This window comes from Dreissena polymorpha, chromosome 11 (genome assembly GCF_020536995.1).
Source record: "Dreissena polymorpha isolate Duluth1 chromosome 11, UMN_Dpol_1.0, whole genome shotgun sequence".
In the NCBI taxonomy this organism is placed as follows: domain Eukaryota; kingdom Metazoa; phylum Mollusca; class Bivalvia; order Myida; family Dreissenidae; genus Dreissena; species Dreissena polymorpha.
The window spans coordinates 63,234,845-63,252,189 of record NC_068365.1 but is presented as its reverse complement, the minus strand read 5'-3'; the positions used below and the strand labels follow the sequence as shown (position 1 = coordinate 63,252,189).

The window sequence follows — 17,345 nt, the reverse complement described above, 5'->3', positions numbered from 1 at the left end:
CACCAACTACTTACGGGAAATGCGTTTTAAATAATGACTGAGTGTTCAATCGGTTTGGTGTTAACAGACATATGAAATTCAAAACAAACACGAAATTAAATTATTTAGTAAACATTAATGTTTTATTTTTCGTTATGTTAAATAGCATCATTGAATTTAATCACAAAGAAAGGCTATTATGGAACAAGAGTATTACAATTGCCATTTACACATATTTGAAACATACTGATTGAAATCTGCTGTTTTAACTTTATTTAACCGCAACGGATAAAGAAATCAGGCAGTTTTCACTGCAAACTAATCAAGCAATAATTAAAGAATAACAACAACAAAAACTACCAAAGTATCTGAACAAGCACTCAAGAAGAAACTGCCCCAGACCTTAACAGAATCCACCTATCAACAAACCGTTAGTGTTTATGACAACGACCAGGCGATAAAAGACCCACAGTGACCAGAGATATATCATTTATTGGTTGCGTTTTTGAAATTGATATCTCAATCAATGGCTCTAAAAAGAAGACATTTGAAACGGCATAAGTGTAGGAACTAGAATGAAATACTGTATTTAAACCAGTCTGACGAATATTTAGATTATGACTCTTGCAAAGAGGCGAAAACATGAAATATACGAGGCTGTCATATCTGCAATTTTATTAGAAATGTTACGTTTTACATTTAACAACCTTTCGTACAATATTAATAGGGCAAAAATCTAGCAATTTGACGATGACAAACCTCGAACGGATCAGCTTAATGAACATGTTGCCGGTATGAATTGATATCGTTGGTTATCAAAACATATGGCAAAGACAAAATAGTAAGTGCCTACTGCAAACTTAAAAAAATAATATTTTAGATTGTTTCTTTGTGTCTTAGTGAAATCTCTTTCCACGCATGTGTTAGTATTATACATTTTTTTCTAAACAGTTTCAACAATATATAATTTTATAGAAACATAAATGCGTTGAAAGACGGAATATTCATTACTATGTGTTTAGAAATATTTATGAGGAATAATATCATGTTTAAATATGTATCAATACTCCACATCGAGGGTGTGTGTTGGAGTCATTATCAGTGGGTCTGTCTGCATACGTTTGTGCAGAGATAAACTTATACATTGTTCAAGTGGTTTCATTGACACATTAAAATGGGTAATCACAACGTACGGTGGCCTGATGCTTACATAGATAATGTTTCAGTTGACTGACTGTTACGAAGTGCGCAAGCTATTTCGTACGCATGCGATAACACTTTCGTGCGCACGCATTAGTTATTACGTGCTTTATCTATTACGTGCGCACTGTACATTGATTTTCTGGCTGTGATATCTATATGGCTTCGGCTGAGATATGTAAATATTTAACTGCACATCTGGCAGAGATATCAATAGGGTTTCTGCTGTCTATTTTAGTATTTCAATGACAATCTGGTGGTGATAACATAATGGTTTTTGCTGTCAAATCTCAATATGTAACTGACATTCTTGCTGCGTTGTCGGCATGTGTTAAAACCTTTCATGGGCATGGGAATATTGTGAAGGAATTTCCATACTATGATAATATAAAACTCATAGGCAGTTGAGGAGCAGAAATAATATTGCACATGAGAAGAGTGCTTTCGAACGAGTCCGAAGGACATAACTATCCGAGGGGAGGGGGTATTATTTACTATTCCCCGATACACGCATTATGATGTTTATTTTGTTATATCGAACAATAATGTACTTGTATTTACAAGCATGTCGCACGTGCAGATCTTTTTATGAAAATCAAAGGCTCACCAACATAGATGTTATATGCATTTTAAGAACCGAATAGCGATTATAAGCTTGAACGGCATTTTCTGAAATCCCTGCTTATTATTTTTAGACATTAGATGGGACTAAGCCGGACTACGATCGCGTGATTATTTACTGTGAATGGTTAAACCAAACTTCTACGATACGCTAACTACTTATCCGGTTGTTATTTGTTACTTTTTAATCGCGGTGATTATGTCTTCCAAAGTTTCTTTGAATTCGATGGCCGAACAAAATAAGCAACCAGGACCTTTCGGACCAACTCCCTGCAGATGAGGATATCTTAAGACGCCGTTCGAAATGGATAGATACCCCTTCGACACAACTGGACAAACACTGGATTCTCAAAGGCAAATTATACAGTGTGCGGCCTAGAAACGCGTGGCGACATGACCTAAAGGCCGAAATCAAGTGGTTGTGATATAGGTAGAGAAACTGGAGCAGAAAGCCCAGGATAGAGGCGCTTGTAGATTTTTTTTCGGTGGCATATGCCCCCGATGAGGTAAAAGGCGCATGTAACCATTTTGGTACAGTACAGCTCACGCAAAACCAACAAATTCCGCGATCCGCGGAGTTTGACGACATCGATTATTCGCGGAGTCGACTCGGCATCGACCATCTGGTCGCCGAGTCGCCGTGTCTGTTCGCCGAGACACGCCGCTGCACGCCTCGGCATGATGCCGAGGAAATTGTTGGTGATATGACGCTGAGTCACTCGGCGAACAATCTTATAAACTATAATTTATCTGGGATAGAAACTGATTACAAGTTCCGAAATCATGATGTTTATTAAATGTAGATTAACTACGTTCGGACAATTCCTCTAAATAAAATATAATTTAAACACACTGTATCGCTACCGTTACGCTGTTTCAGTTCCTTCATTACTGAAACAATTAGTGTATTGTATACTGACTGCAGCTTCTTGGGAAAACAGGGCTTAATGCATATGCATAAATTGTCAACCCAGTACCAGAGACTGTCTTTAAACGAAAAACACCATAGAATCAGAAAGTGTCGTCCGTGATTAGCTTGTGCGAACTGCACTGGCTAATCAGTGTGCACAGGACACCACTTATTGGACATACATAAGGCCCCGTTTTCCCTGAACGCAGCCAATATGTACAGATTTCAATGACAAACTGGCCAATGTCGTCGCACAGGCTGTTAAACACTATTGATTACATACACACACTCACTGTCTGCAGTGTACCAGTGGTGAAGCATAAACAGGCTAATCAGTGTGCACAAGCAGATGCGGTGGTTATCGTTCTTAGGGTAGTTAAGAGCAGATCGACTTGCAAAACTAGCTCTTGACCTTAATTGTTCTCAAGCAAACAACTAACAAGAGAGGTGTTCGTCAGAAACACAATGCCCCCTTCTGCGCCGCTTTGAAGCCATTGATCTTTGACCTTGAAGGATGACCTTGACCACACAAAATGTGCAGCTCCATGAGATACACATGCATGCCAAATATCAAGTTTCTATCGTCAATATTGCAAAAGTTATGACCAATGATCAAGTGTTCGGACGGACGGACGGACTGACGGACAGACAGACAGACAGACGGACGGCTTGACGGACAGTTCAAAAACTTCATGCCACTCTTCGGGGGGCATAAAAAAACACGTACGTATGCCAAATACTGCTGTTCACAGAACATTATTGTATATCAGCTAATGGAACCACATCTATCTCAGACACGTGAAGTATCATATGCAAATGATGATGATGATGGTGATGAAAATGACGACGACGACCACGACGCCGCCGCCGCCCCGCCACCGCCGCCGATGCTGCTGCTGCTGCTGATGATGATGATGCTGATTATGTTCAATATCACGACCGCATTTGAACATAGATGTAGAAGTGGACCGCTAAACATTAGAACTGACGTGTATACATGTACATCGAACAAGCATAATAGGCTTCAATTTAACCCTTTATTACCACTTAGATACGTATTTTCACGCATTTGTAGTCCCTTGGAAAGTTATATTTAATTTAAGACCTTTCTTACTCGATTCAAGTTCTTAAGCCTTCATCTACAAACATTAGATACTGATGAGCAGCAAACAGCATTAAACCTGAACAGACTGCGAGTTACTCGCAGGAGCACATTGGCAATCGAAATAGCGCGAATTCTGTACCCCGCAAATTCATGTGTTGAACATTACGTTAAGAAAATAAGAACACTGTCATTACATTATTCTTACAAAATTCCTTGCGTGTCATGAATTACCAAAAGGTTGTAATCGTAACACCATTATACGTTTGCCTTACATATACGTATCGAAGGCAATGATACGTGAAATTTTCAGTGGTAAACCTTTATCATGATTTTTGGCAAAATATGCATTGAAACATTTGGTATTTATACCTGCTCTAACTGCCACACTTAAAATGATCGCATTACCAAAAAGCTTTAAAATTACGACGAAAATGATCACCTGAACACTATTTTAGACTTAAATAATCAATTTACATAATCGCGCCTGTAACTTAAGAAGCCTCTCCAAGCAAATATTCAGCAATCAATACAACCATGACCTACTTAAATGCAATGGCTGTTTATACAAGTTAACATATAATATAATGTGATTCACATAACTACTGAAAACCACACTATGGCGCATAGGCGTTTGCAAGTAACAGGATTAAAGATCTTAACTACAATGTAAAGCGTGTTGTTCATGAATGTTCCTTATTCTTGATCATACAAATAGTTGTCTGAAAAGGCTTGATGTATAATACAATGCATATTGCAAAACATTTACAATGGCAGGAAAATCATATGATCGGAAGAAACTCGTATTAAATATCCTTGCATAATGACACATCAGACCACCATGGCATGCACCTGTTTAATTGTTCTTTAGTGTTAATACTCTCTTGGTTAGTCGTTGGAAATTCTACACATTCGATACTTATCTTCCTGTTGTCATGGACAATTAAGAAACTATATTCAGCCTGCTGGTATGCAAAATATATTAATTTAGAGCAGGCTTGGCTGGGATATTGATTTTATCAGACCGCCATTCCCGGGCGTTGTATCAGATTGCAAAGATACAATACGTATTCAAATGTTTGTTTGAAAACTAACGGCGCACTGTCATGTTTTCAGCGCTAACATGCACGTAGGCCATGCTTAAGTACGGTATACTTTTCCACAATGAAATTGAGGCCTTGACATAAATTATTGCATTTTTAAGAGGGTTTTAACATGCAATTTAGTTGCAGTTTCGTAACATGTTACCGCTGTGTGCTGTAAACATTAAGCTTGTAATATGATGCGGGAATAAAAGTAGGCCTGTTAAAGGGAGCTTACACTTTTGAATGAAATAAGAAAACGAATGAGGTGTATTGCCAATATATGAAGGTGCGGCACTAGTCCCCCATTTATATGTGGTACTATATTTTTGTGCTTTATTATTCACATATCCATAATACTTATAATGAGTTTATGGAAAAGACGATTATATAAAGTACAACATGGTAGATAATAAGACGAGACTTAATGTCATTTGCAGTACATTGGATAAACACTTTTTTTATTAAAAAAACAAACATAATAAAATGCAACATGAATTCAAAACCATAAATATATATAATAAAAATATGTTATGTGTTTCTATTATACAATTAATCGATTTTATGATGCTTGTTTCAAACAGAAAATGATAACTGATCGCACTTAATAAAATAACTCATCCTATTACGTGTATATCCCAGTTAACCATGTCTCGTAGGAAAAGAATATAAATACACATCTAAAAACTTTAAGTGTATTATCAATAACGTAAATAATGGCCAGCTTGTAGGGGAATTTTCTTTTCTTTATTTAAGAGTGTGCAAATCTAGTATCAGTTTAACGATCGGTATGTCCAGTTCCGAAAATTGGAATAACAAATATATATCAAGCATTTGCGTTACACACGGAAGTTTTATACATAAAAGTAGTTAATAAGATATCAGCTATGTCTGCCCGACTTAAGTTATTCATTGAAAATAATTGGCATTGCAAACATGTTCTTCCCATTTCACAAAATCTTAAAACAGCAAGCCCAAAAATTAAAGGACATATTGCAAACCTATTTTATCATATACAAAAACAAGCTTTGCAGGGGTATCGATTGCAACAGACCGGGATTTTCCAAAGCCGTATCAGATTTCACAAGTACAATTTAAACTTATGAGGCGTTCGACATGAGTCTTATAAATATTGGGTGTATTAACATAAACGAAATATCAAGCGCACAAGCCCTCCATTTCATCATGTTTAAGGTACACGATCTTCAACAATAGACAAATACATACTAGTAATACATGCTATGGCCAATGCGTCCCAACAATATATACCAGAGTGCAAGCTTCATTTTTATATTATAACGGGTATTTGAACATAACATACATACTTTGGAATTTTTACAAGTTTAAGATTTATAAAAATATGTTATGCTAAAGGTTTAATAATCGTACGGTCAAATAAAACATTATATCAAATCGCTGAATGCACTGAAGTTGTTCGCTATTGCATAATCTTAGTTTTCAAAATTATATTATAGCTTTTTATACCGCAAGTTTGAAATGCACACAACCCATTCAAATTTATAAAGAGTGTGTCGCAAAGCACAGGTTGAGATGTGGGTGCACTGTTTATCCTCATATTGATGTTATAGAGATAACTTAGACAAAGCAACAACAACATGTCTCTCTTTTTTCGCAGATGGTTGCTGCAATGGCAGCCATCTTTAGAATTTTGGTTGCCTTGCTAAAGAATAACAAGCCTAGAATCATGTACATGTTGTAAAATGTGTATCTAATACTACATTTATTTTCTTTAAATTATTGAGCAACAATTTTGGCGACATGACAGACGTTTAAAGCAAGTCTCGTTTCCGAAATAATATACGGGATTTAACTGTGTAAACTTTAACTCAATATAGATCTAGTTATCGACATACACAATTATTGTTTTGACAGATGACATCCGATTGATAATTTTATTAAATGTATGCAGATATAGAGAAATGTTAACAATCACATGTGTTATAGATTAGTATACAATCAATATTTGTAAAAAGTTATACTCGGCGAATCGCCGCATCTACGCGGCGTTACTCCGCGAATCGATGCCGAGGCAAAAACAGACGCGGCGTCACTCCGCGAAATTTCGCCGAGTGCCTCGGCATCATGCCGAGTAAATACGCGGCGAAAATACGTTAACAGAAGAATCTGTCCGCGGCTACGCCGCGGACTTTGTTGGTTTTGCGTGAGCTGTATTGTATGTTGAAGCATATCGATCAATATCTGATGTTACAATCGATTCGCGCAATCATAAGAAATTCTAACATAGCAAATAAATCTGTGTATGCTCTGACTGTCGCTCGATTGGTCATTGTCGTCTCGGGAACAACTTAAATGTACCCCGGGTACTATAAAGTATACTTAAGACTTAAGTTCCTATACCGAATGTAAAGGTTTTTATAATTAGATAGCAAAAATGTTAATTATGTCATTGATTTTATATCATTTTGATTATGTCTGTTCTATATGTTATTATGGCATTTCTCAGAATCTGAAGAACATACTCCAGGTCACACAGAACAAGACCATTAAGTTTATTTTCAGACTAGATCAAAGAAAAAACATCAATAAAGAATACTTTCTTCATGTTGTCACGTAATCGTTCATAGTTCATGGACGACACATAGTTATAACAATGTTCATTACTCTTAAATTACTGGTGTGTAGCCTATCATTCGATATCTCGTCATGCGCGTATTGCCATGATGACGAGATTTGCATTAACTACCATTTTCCCGTGTCACGCATGGGACAAGTCCGTCCCTCTCTATTTATGTTAATTTCTCTGCATAATGTGGGATAAAATATTCAACAACACCATATATCAGTTTCTAATCCAGTTTAATGTCTGACATAACTAATATTTTCAGTTGTACAAATACGTTGTGATTGCTACATGATTGTGTCTTTTTCCATCTGTTCACCACTTGATCTAAATGCTAACTGACTTCATTTCCACACCAAACATCTCGTTCTATCGAACTACACATAAACATACAATAATAAAATTTATATTACATTTTTGATTGGTCGATTCTATGCGCGCTTATTGCTGGTTGGTTGAATTACAACCTAGGACTGGAGAAGTCACTATTCAAGTATGTACACGCTAATCAGCATTGTGATACAAATAAATAATGCAAATACAGCCCAAGCCTTGTGTCAACAGCATCGTTCCCTTTATGTTGTTAAACATACACCAGATCTAAATATTTTATCTTTTGACTGTCATGTATACTCGCCATTGATATACTTGTCAATATTTCTTACATAAAGAAAACCCAAATATTTCACCTAATTTCCTATCATTATGTGACAAGGTGGGCAGGTTACCTGTTGAAAAAAGAGTAGAACAGATTATTCTTAACCATGTTTTTAAAATACACTCAGGTTCTGTCCCTACTTACTTGAATGAGAATGTTATGCTTGCCCGTACTGTTCATAACCATAATACTAGATTTATCAAATGGTCATGTTTTAGTATCCCGAAAGTAAAATGGTTTGGCAAAAAGTCCTTCTCATATAAGGGGTGTTCTTTATGGAACAGCTTACCAATTGACATAAAAGATTCCCCCAACTTAGAGACATTTAAGGTTGCAGTAAAAAAAGCATATTTTAAATAGTTTGTAGTTTTATTAATAAAGCCTGTAATCTCCTTTGATGTTTATTATTATAAAAATGATGTGTATTGTTAATCAAATGTTAATTTACTAAGTTTACCATCTTTAAGTTGTTGTGCCTTGCTAGGTCATGTCATCATTCACCAGGACCACAATGGAAATAAGGGAATTCCCATTCCTTTTTTGTGCTATCCTGGTTATGTAAGTACATGTCCTGGTACACTATAATAGCTATTAATATTAGATTAACCAATTATATATGTTAACACATGATATAAAAAGAAGCAATAATTATGTATTTTTTACCAAAGTGATTGTTATCAAATTACTTTTAAACTCTAGTCTTTCAGCTGATCTGTGATATTTTGCATTTGTATTTCATGATATGTATTTTTTTATTATGTTGTGTACCATGCTACAAGTATATTATATACTGAAATAAATCTATTTATCTACGGAAAAAACACAAAAAAGTACACGGGAATTATAATGCTACATTGATCGTTTTGTCAGCTATTTAATTTTTCAAATGAATTACATGTTTGTTCACATGTATATGTATGTCAATATTCTGTTTAATGGCCTCTATTTTATCGAAAATCATAATTTAGCATTTGAGGCAGATATTGTTAAAAAAGAATGTTTCGTATCTCGTAGCGCATATTACGACTTCGGATCTTAGGCGGGAATAAAACTCGGGTACAGTTAAAATTTGCCGGGTACGTTTAAGTACATGCTTTTTACCCGGGGTACATTTATAACCAATCGAGCCTACCTGTCAAGGCATCCGTCATTCTTTTATTATCTTATCAGGGTTAAAGTGTGTATTCACGATTTTGATATGTGTTACATTGTAATATATTTATAAAAATATGTTACAATAAAACAAAATAGGCAAGACAATTTATACATTAAGACGAATTCATATAATGCAGCAAAGACAAATTTGCGCCCCGAGCCGATTGTGACGAAGATATTTCGTACATATTTTCCTACAATAACCGAAGCATTCGTCTTTTAATTAAGATCGGAGTAAGTGTTCGTGTGTCGTATGAATAGACATCGTTGCAGGAAATAACAAGAGCACCGCCTTGCGGGTGCAGACCGCTCATCAATTTTCTTTTTAAAGGTGAAGGGACTCTCATTTTCAATCACAAATGAGGGAGGGGTGGAGTGAAGAGCGGTGCATTGTGTGGGGGTGTGGACATTTATTACATTATCTTCCAAAAAAGCGAAAAAAAGGAAAAAAAAATCGGGGGGGGGGTGGGGGTGGTGGGGGTGGGGATTCTTGGGTGCGATGGTTGGACGGTATTTCAAACATAAAATAATAAAAATAAATATTTGTGTTTTTTAACCGTTTCAAAAAAAAATGGGGGGGTGATGTGGAGGGGGGGGGGTATAGTGTGAGGGTGTGGTGGTTATTTGTGAGATGATCTTAAAAAAAAAAAAAAATTAGGGTGGGGGGATTCGGGTGGGGGGAGGGGGGGTGGGGGGATTCTTGGTACGATGGTTGGACGGTATTTCAAACATAAAATAATCAAAATAAATAGTTTTGTTTTTTAACCGTTTAAAAAAAAATTGGGGAGGGGGTGGGGTGGGGGGGGGGTATAGTGTGAGATGATCTTAAAAAAAAAAATAGAGGGGGGGTTCGGGGGGGGGCACGGGCGATGGTTTGGGTGGAGTCTATTGTGGTATGTCAGGTAAGAGTAGTTTTGTCAAAGTATCAATCAAATCTAATCATAAATAAAGAAGTTATGGCAATTTTAGCAAAATTTAATAATTTGACCTTGAGAGTCAAGGTCATTCAAAGATCAAGGTAAAATTCAACTTGCCAGTTACAGAAACCTCATGATAGCATGAAAGTATTTGAAGTTTGAAAGCAATAGCCTTGATACTTAAGAAGTAAAGTGGATCGAAACACAAAATTTAACCATATATTCAAAGTTACTAAGTCAAAAAAGGGCCATAATTCCGTAAAAATGACATCCAGAGTTATGCAACTTGTCCTTTTACTGTACCCTTATGATAGTTTGCGAGTGTTCCAAGTATGAAAGCAATATCTATGATACTTTAGGGGTAAAGTGGACCAAAACACAAAACTTAACCAAACTTTCAATTTTTTAAGTATAAAGGGCCCATAATTCCGTCTAAATGCCAGTCAGAGTTACATAACTTTGCCTGCACAGTCCCCTTAAGATAGTTAATAAGTGTTGCAAGTATGAAAGCAATAGCTTTGATACTGTAGGAATAAAGTGGACCTAAACACAAAACATAACCAAATTTTCAATTTTCTAAGTATAAAAAGGGCACATAATTCTGTCAAAATGCCAGTCAGAGTTACATTACTTTGCCTGCACAGTCCCCTTATGATAGTTAGTAAGTGTTGCAAGTATGAAAGCAATAGCTTTGATACTTAAGGAATAAAATGGACCTAAACACAAAACTTAACCAAAATTTTCAATTTTGTAAGTATAAAAAGGGCACATAATTCTGTCAAAATGCACGCCAGATTTATCTAACTTTGCCTGCCCAGTCCCCTCATGATAGCAAGTAAGTGTACCAAGTTTGAATGCAATAGCATTGATACTTTCTGAAAAAAGTGGACCTAAACGCAAAACTTAACCAAAATTTTCAATTTTCAAAGTATAAAAAGGGCACATAATTCAGTCAAAATGCACGCCAGAGTTATCTAACTTTGCCTGCCCAGTCCCCTCATGATAGTAAGTAAGTGTACCAAGTTTGAATGCAATAGCATTGATACTTTCTGAGAAAAGTAGACCTAAACGCAAAACTTAACCGGACGCCGACGCCGACGCCGACGCAGACGCCGACGCCGACGCCAAGGTGATGACAATAGCTCATAATTTTTTTTCAAAAAATAGATGAGCTAAAAATGATCCGTAAAACTTAATTTAGATTCACATCGTACATGCATGATATACATACTAGGAAATCAACTGTACAAACAGTGTTCGATTTCAGAATTAAATATCTGGCTTATTTCGTATTTTTCGACACAATTTCTTCTTAACTATTAGTTTAATTTATATTGAAAAGTATGTATAATAAGTGATTAACACATTTTATATAAATTCATAAATATATGACAAAATCGTACATACCCACTTTGAATCGCTTGTTTAATGTGTAATATCCGAGACAGCCTTTTCAATGCACATTCAACAAATGCATTTACATATTTAAATGAAATTGAATACTGCAAAGATTAGCTCTATTCAGTGCGCCGATTCACTTCCTGTTTACCGGTAATATATATGAAACCGGTTAGTCTCACATGTCGCCTGTCGACATTTAAGACAGAGACACACTGCACTCAAAGCACTGCACAACACGATACACTGTATCGATAAGATAACGCCAGTGAATGGAAACAGGTAAACAGAGTTTTTGTCAGCGAGCTGTACATATCAGTTTATCATTGACTTGTATACATTCCTCTGTACTTATGTTTTTTTATTGTTGTGTTCCTAATTGCAAAGCTTCAGGATTTGATGAAAATGTTTCAATGTTATTAATTATTTCTTTATCTAAGGATCAAATTTATGCGTAAAAACACATATGTAGCATACTGCCGTTATTAGGTTCAGAACATATTATTCGCTATAAACATTACAAGAAAAGATAGTATTAAGGTAGCGCACCTCTAATGGGCACATATCCAAATATAATCTAATTAATTATTTTCTTAATCAGCATCATTTCACTGAACTACATGCAAATTTGTAGGTAGGCTTTCCATGCTTTAAAAAAAAATATACCGATTTTTTCAAAACCACCCCCACGCTCGGCTTTTGACCAGTTTATTTTCACCCCTGGGGTATATAAAAGTTCCATAATTCATTCAAATTTCCAAATATGGGCATGCAGTTGGTGTGTACAGATGCTGTAAAGGTGTTTAAAGTTTAAACAAGATGAAATAAGTATTCTTTTACAGACGTTTATTTTTTACAAATTTTTATCTATGGAAGAGCGCCATGAAATGTAAGTGATTTCAGCCAAGTAAAAATTGGGTCGGTTAAAAACAAAGTGTCATAAAATTCAAAATAGTATCATTTAAGTCATATTGTAAACTTAGTTTTTATAGAAACACTATATACAGCAAAAATACCAAGAACTAGACAGATTTACCGTTTACTTTTTGAAATAAAAATAAAAATGCAACATGCATGGTTCGTATTTTCAACAGTAAATCACCCAATTTCGCCATAACGTTGTTTTAATTTAAATAATTGAAGAATGTGCATAAAAATTGCAACATATTTAACAATAAATATAGCTTATATGCCATGTTAAATCAAATTACGTTAGAAAATAAATAAAACGCGTCGCAAAAAAGTATACGTCGTCGGCAGGATTCGAACCTGCGCGGGAATATCCCAAAAGATTTCTAGTCTATCGCCTTAACCACTAGGCTACGGCACCTAATAGTAGGCTCTTCAACCTTCGAAGAAATCGCGGGAAATCATTAGAGGTGCGCTACCTTAAAACTAAGAATCAATAAATGCTTAAACAGGGCTTTTAACAGTTATTAAATTTTATTCTTAGGATGAAGGCTTTTAACATTTATTAAATTATATAAATTACAAGATTATGTAAATGTCAAGAAAAGATGGTATTAAAACTAAGAATCAATTAATGATTGTACAGGGCTTTTAATATTTATTAAATTATATTCTAAGGATGTAGGCTTTTAACATTTATAAAATTATGTGAATTACAAGATTATGTAAATTACAAGAACAGTTATTAAATTATTTAAATTACAAGATTATGTTAATTACAAGAAAAGATAGTATTAAAATTAAGAATCAACAAATGCTTAAACAGGGCTTTTAACAGTTATTAAATTATATTCTTAGGATGAATGCTTTTAACATTTATTAAATTATGTAAATTACAAGATTATGTAAATCACAAGAACATTTATTAAATTATGTAAACTACAAGATAATGTAAATTACAAGAAAAGATAGTATTAAAACTAAGAATCAATAACTGCTGAAACAGGACTTTTCACATTTATTATATTGTATTCTTAGGATCTAGTAGATTATGCAAATCACAAGATTTTGTAAATTAGAAGAACATTTATTAAATTATATAAATACAAGATTATGTAAATTACAAATATAGTATTAAAACGAAGAATCAGTAAATGATTTAACAGGGCTTTAAACATTTATTAAATTATATTCTTAGGATAAAACTATTCTATACACATGTTCTTGACCTGCAGATGGTAAATTCTTCATGCATGTGTGATAATGTGGTGTTAAGTGATTATTTATTTCCGTTGCTGATAAGCATGGTCAAATGTTGAGAAAACATCCTAACCCCATTCAACAGTTGAAAAATGTTATGTAGTGTATTGGAGAGTCGCTTCTCTCATGTTTACCTGTTTCGATGGCGCGGGAACATTGTCGATAAGTCTATATTCGCCAATTTAAAAGGACAACCCACAATCTAACACGCAACATTTACATGCGTTTGGCGTATTGTTCGTGCTTTATTTTTTTGCAAGGAAAAGTCCTCCTCCTTCTCCTCCTCCTCCTCCTTCTCATCATCATCATCATCATCATTACCATCATCATCATCATCATCATCATCATCATCATCATCATCAGCATCATCATCATCATCATCATCATCAGTCAGCAGCATCAGCATCATCATCATCATCATCATCAATATTCATCAGCATCATCATCATCGGTCGTCAGCATCATCATCACCAGTCATCAGCATCATCATCATCAGCATCATCATAATCAGCATCAGTCATCATCATCATCATCGTCATCGTCTATCAGCATCAGTCATCATCATCATCATCATCATCATCATCATCACCACCACCATCATCATCATCATCATTTTCCTTGACCAGTTTGGCCGTTGGGGGGCAATTAGGGTCGACGATACAGCTATAATCCTCCAGTCAGATCTGTTGTGTGCTGCTGAGAATTATTCATCTATGGGAAGGGATGTCCGCTCTTTAACATTATCCATCCAGCTTTTCTTCTGACGGCCTCGACTTCGACCTCCCTCTAGCGTGCCCTGGAAAACAGTCATGCACAGTTTGTCGTGCCTCCTGACAATCCAGCGTTAGTCGTTTGACTGGTCGTCGCTAATGTCCCTTGTGGGCCAACAAGTGTTGCATTCAGGTTCCGGACGTACTCTTTGGTCTTGTGCTCCGTGTAGGACATTCGGAGCAGTCGTTGGAGACATTTATGTCCGAATGACTGTATCCTGCGTTCTGTATCCGCGTGTATTGTCAACGTCTCAAATCCGTATTGTAGGATAGACACGACGAGGGACTTGTAGAGCCTGTACTTTGTAGAGAAGCTGATGAACTGCTTGTCCGCAACCTGCTTTGTCTGGCCATCGCTGCGGTCGCCATGGCTATTCTTATTTAGACCTCAGCGGTACTGGTACCATCCTTATACAGGCTTGCGCCCATGTACTTGAAGATGGTCACTTCTTCTAGCTTTTCGCCGTTTATGGTGATGTCTGCACTAGTGTTATTCGTGCTGTTCACCAAGATCTTTGCATTGTCCGTGCTGACCTCCATCCCGTATGCTCCTGCTTTCTCATATAGTTTGTTTGTGAGATATTGAAGTTCATTGCTGGTGCCACACATGAGGTCAATGTCATGAGCGGATCTCAAGTTGAAGACGGTTCTTCCACCGATGGAGATAGAGGTGTGGTGGTCATGAGAGCGTCCTGCATTATCTTCTCAATGGAGAGGTAAAACAGGACGGGAGAGAGACGACATCCCTGACGGACGCCCATGGATGTCATGAAGAAGTCCCCATGCTGTTCATTGAGAAGTACTGCACTGCTGGCTTTTCCGTAGAGTTCCTGGATGACTAGCACCGGCCCTTCGTCAATGTTGAATCATCTCATAAAATGCCATAGGCCGTCATGCCACACGCGGTTGAAAGCTTTCTTAAAGTCGATGAAGTTGTGGCAGATCTCACGTTGGTGTTGGAGTTGAAGATCTGATCCCTTGTGCTCCGTCAACCTCTACATCCAGCCTCCACTTCTGGGAGCATTTCCACGGCCTTACTTTTCAATCGATTGAGGATGATGCGTAGCATGACTTTGCTGGGATGACTGATGTCATGTCCAGGAATAGTAGGCTCAAATATTGAGTGGCATCTGGCATTAACGCTTGTCGTTGTAAAAAAATCGCGTGTCTCGAAGCGCGTTGCTTTGATTGACGTGTGTCGAACTCAAAATAAGTTATTAACTTGATTATATGTGTATACAATACTCAAAGTGATCAAGTTAATACAAGTTAGCGCTCCTCACAAACCATTTTAACACGTATACATGTACTTATACATGTTTTATAAGACGTTTTACTAAATTTAAATGCGATTTCAACATCGACATTATATATATCATATTTGGTTACTTTAATGAAATATTCCGTACCCTTGTTATTTGAAATGTCGCGTATACTATCGAGATTCGCTTTGGATGTCGCCTATCGCCATTTAATGTCCAGGCACGACACACAAAGAAACATACGACACAACGCGTGACATTTTACGCCATCACAGACAAGACGAAACTTAATGTTCATAGCAGCTTTTCTTGGCAAGCGTAAGCGCGACATTCAAATTTTCGAATGTGTTCTTACATTGTCGTCTTAATATTTCGACTTTTGTGACGTGCGTCGCTTTGATTATCTTGTTTTCACCAAAAGGTCGACATGTCAATATGGCACTAGTCGGATTCCGTACCTTTATCCGATGCATTCGACATTTAAAAATGTACGGAATCCGGATATTTCCATCTATAATCTCGCACTTCTTTCATCTAGGGCGACACTAGACACACGAAGCGATACTTGATCTTTTTCTTGACAGTCGCGGCAACGCACGATATTTTGCTTGACAGTCACAGCGACGCACGATATTTTTCTTGACAGTCGCGGCGACGCATGATATATTTAACACGATATATCGCCCTTGTGCAGGTAGCCCAAAAGGCGATATATCGTGTTAAATATATATGCGACTTGCAAGAAAACTATCGTGCGTCGCCGCGAATGTCAAGAAAAATATCTTGCGTCGCCGCGACTGTCAAGAAAAATATCGTGCGTCGCCGCGACTGTCAAGAAAAATATCAAGTATCGCTTCGTGTGTCTAGTGTCGCGTTCAAAGGGCGAAACTCGACACACCAAGCGATTTACAATATTTTGCGCGACATTCGATATTTTGTTTTCAAATATCGCCCATATTATCCGAATCTCGTGTATCGCGGTCTTATTTTAGACCGCGACACTAGACACACGAAGCGATACTCGATATTTTAAAGACGATATATCGCCTTTTTGGCTACCTAAAATAATTTCCCCGAAAGACAAATATTTTTAAACTATTGTTCAATTTTTTTGTACAAAAATAATTAACTCAAAAACATGATAAACACTACCTCCCAATGCCTTATCTGTTATGTTACAATATAACTATGTTCACCATATAAATGATACAACATTACACAGTGATAACAATATACTCAAATTCTTGATCTAAATAGTTCTCCACAACAGCACAAACATATTTTAACATGTAACTAATTTACAGCTAATCATTATGTCATTTGCTTCACATTGTGAAATATATTGTTTAAAAGTTGATTACAGATGATGACATTTTTTATAAATTATTAAGTCTGAAAGAACCACTGTTTTTAAATCTTGGGTAGTGGCATTTTTTGCTTAATTGTAAGAACAGTCATGCATATTTGCATTACAAAACCTTTGTCAAAAGTTGTAATTTGTACTCAGTACAAATAAAAGT

General features: G+C 36.2%; 1 protein-coding gene across 1 annotated transcript in view; it reads right to left on the bottom strand.

Annotated features, from left to right (window-relative positions):
* LOC127851714 (mitofusin-1-like) overlaps positions 1 to 11,856 on the bottom strand; it is a 56,001-nt gene extending 44,145 nt beyond the window's left edge. The window contains exon 1 of the mRNA XM_052385568.1: positions 11,634 to 11,856. The gene's annotated coding sequence lies outside the window, so the exon portion shown is untranslated. The remainder of the gene's footprint in view (positions 1 to 11,633) is intronic.
* Between the last annotated feature and the right edge of the window lie 5,489 nt (positions 11,857 to 17,345).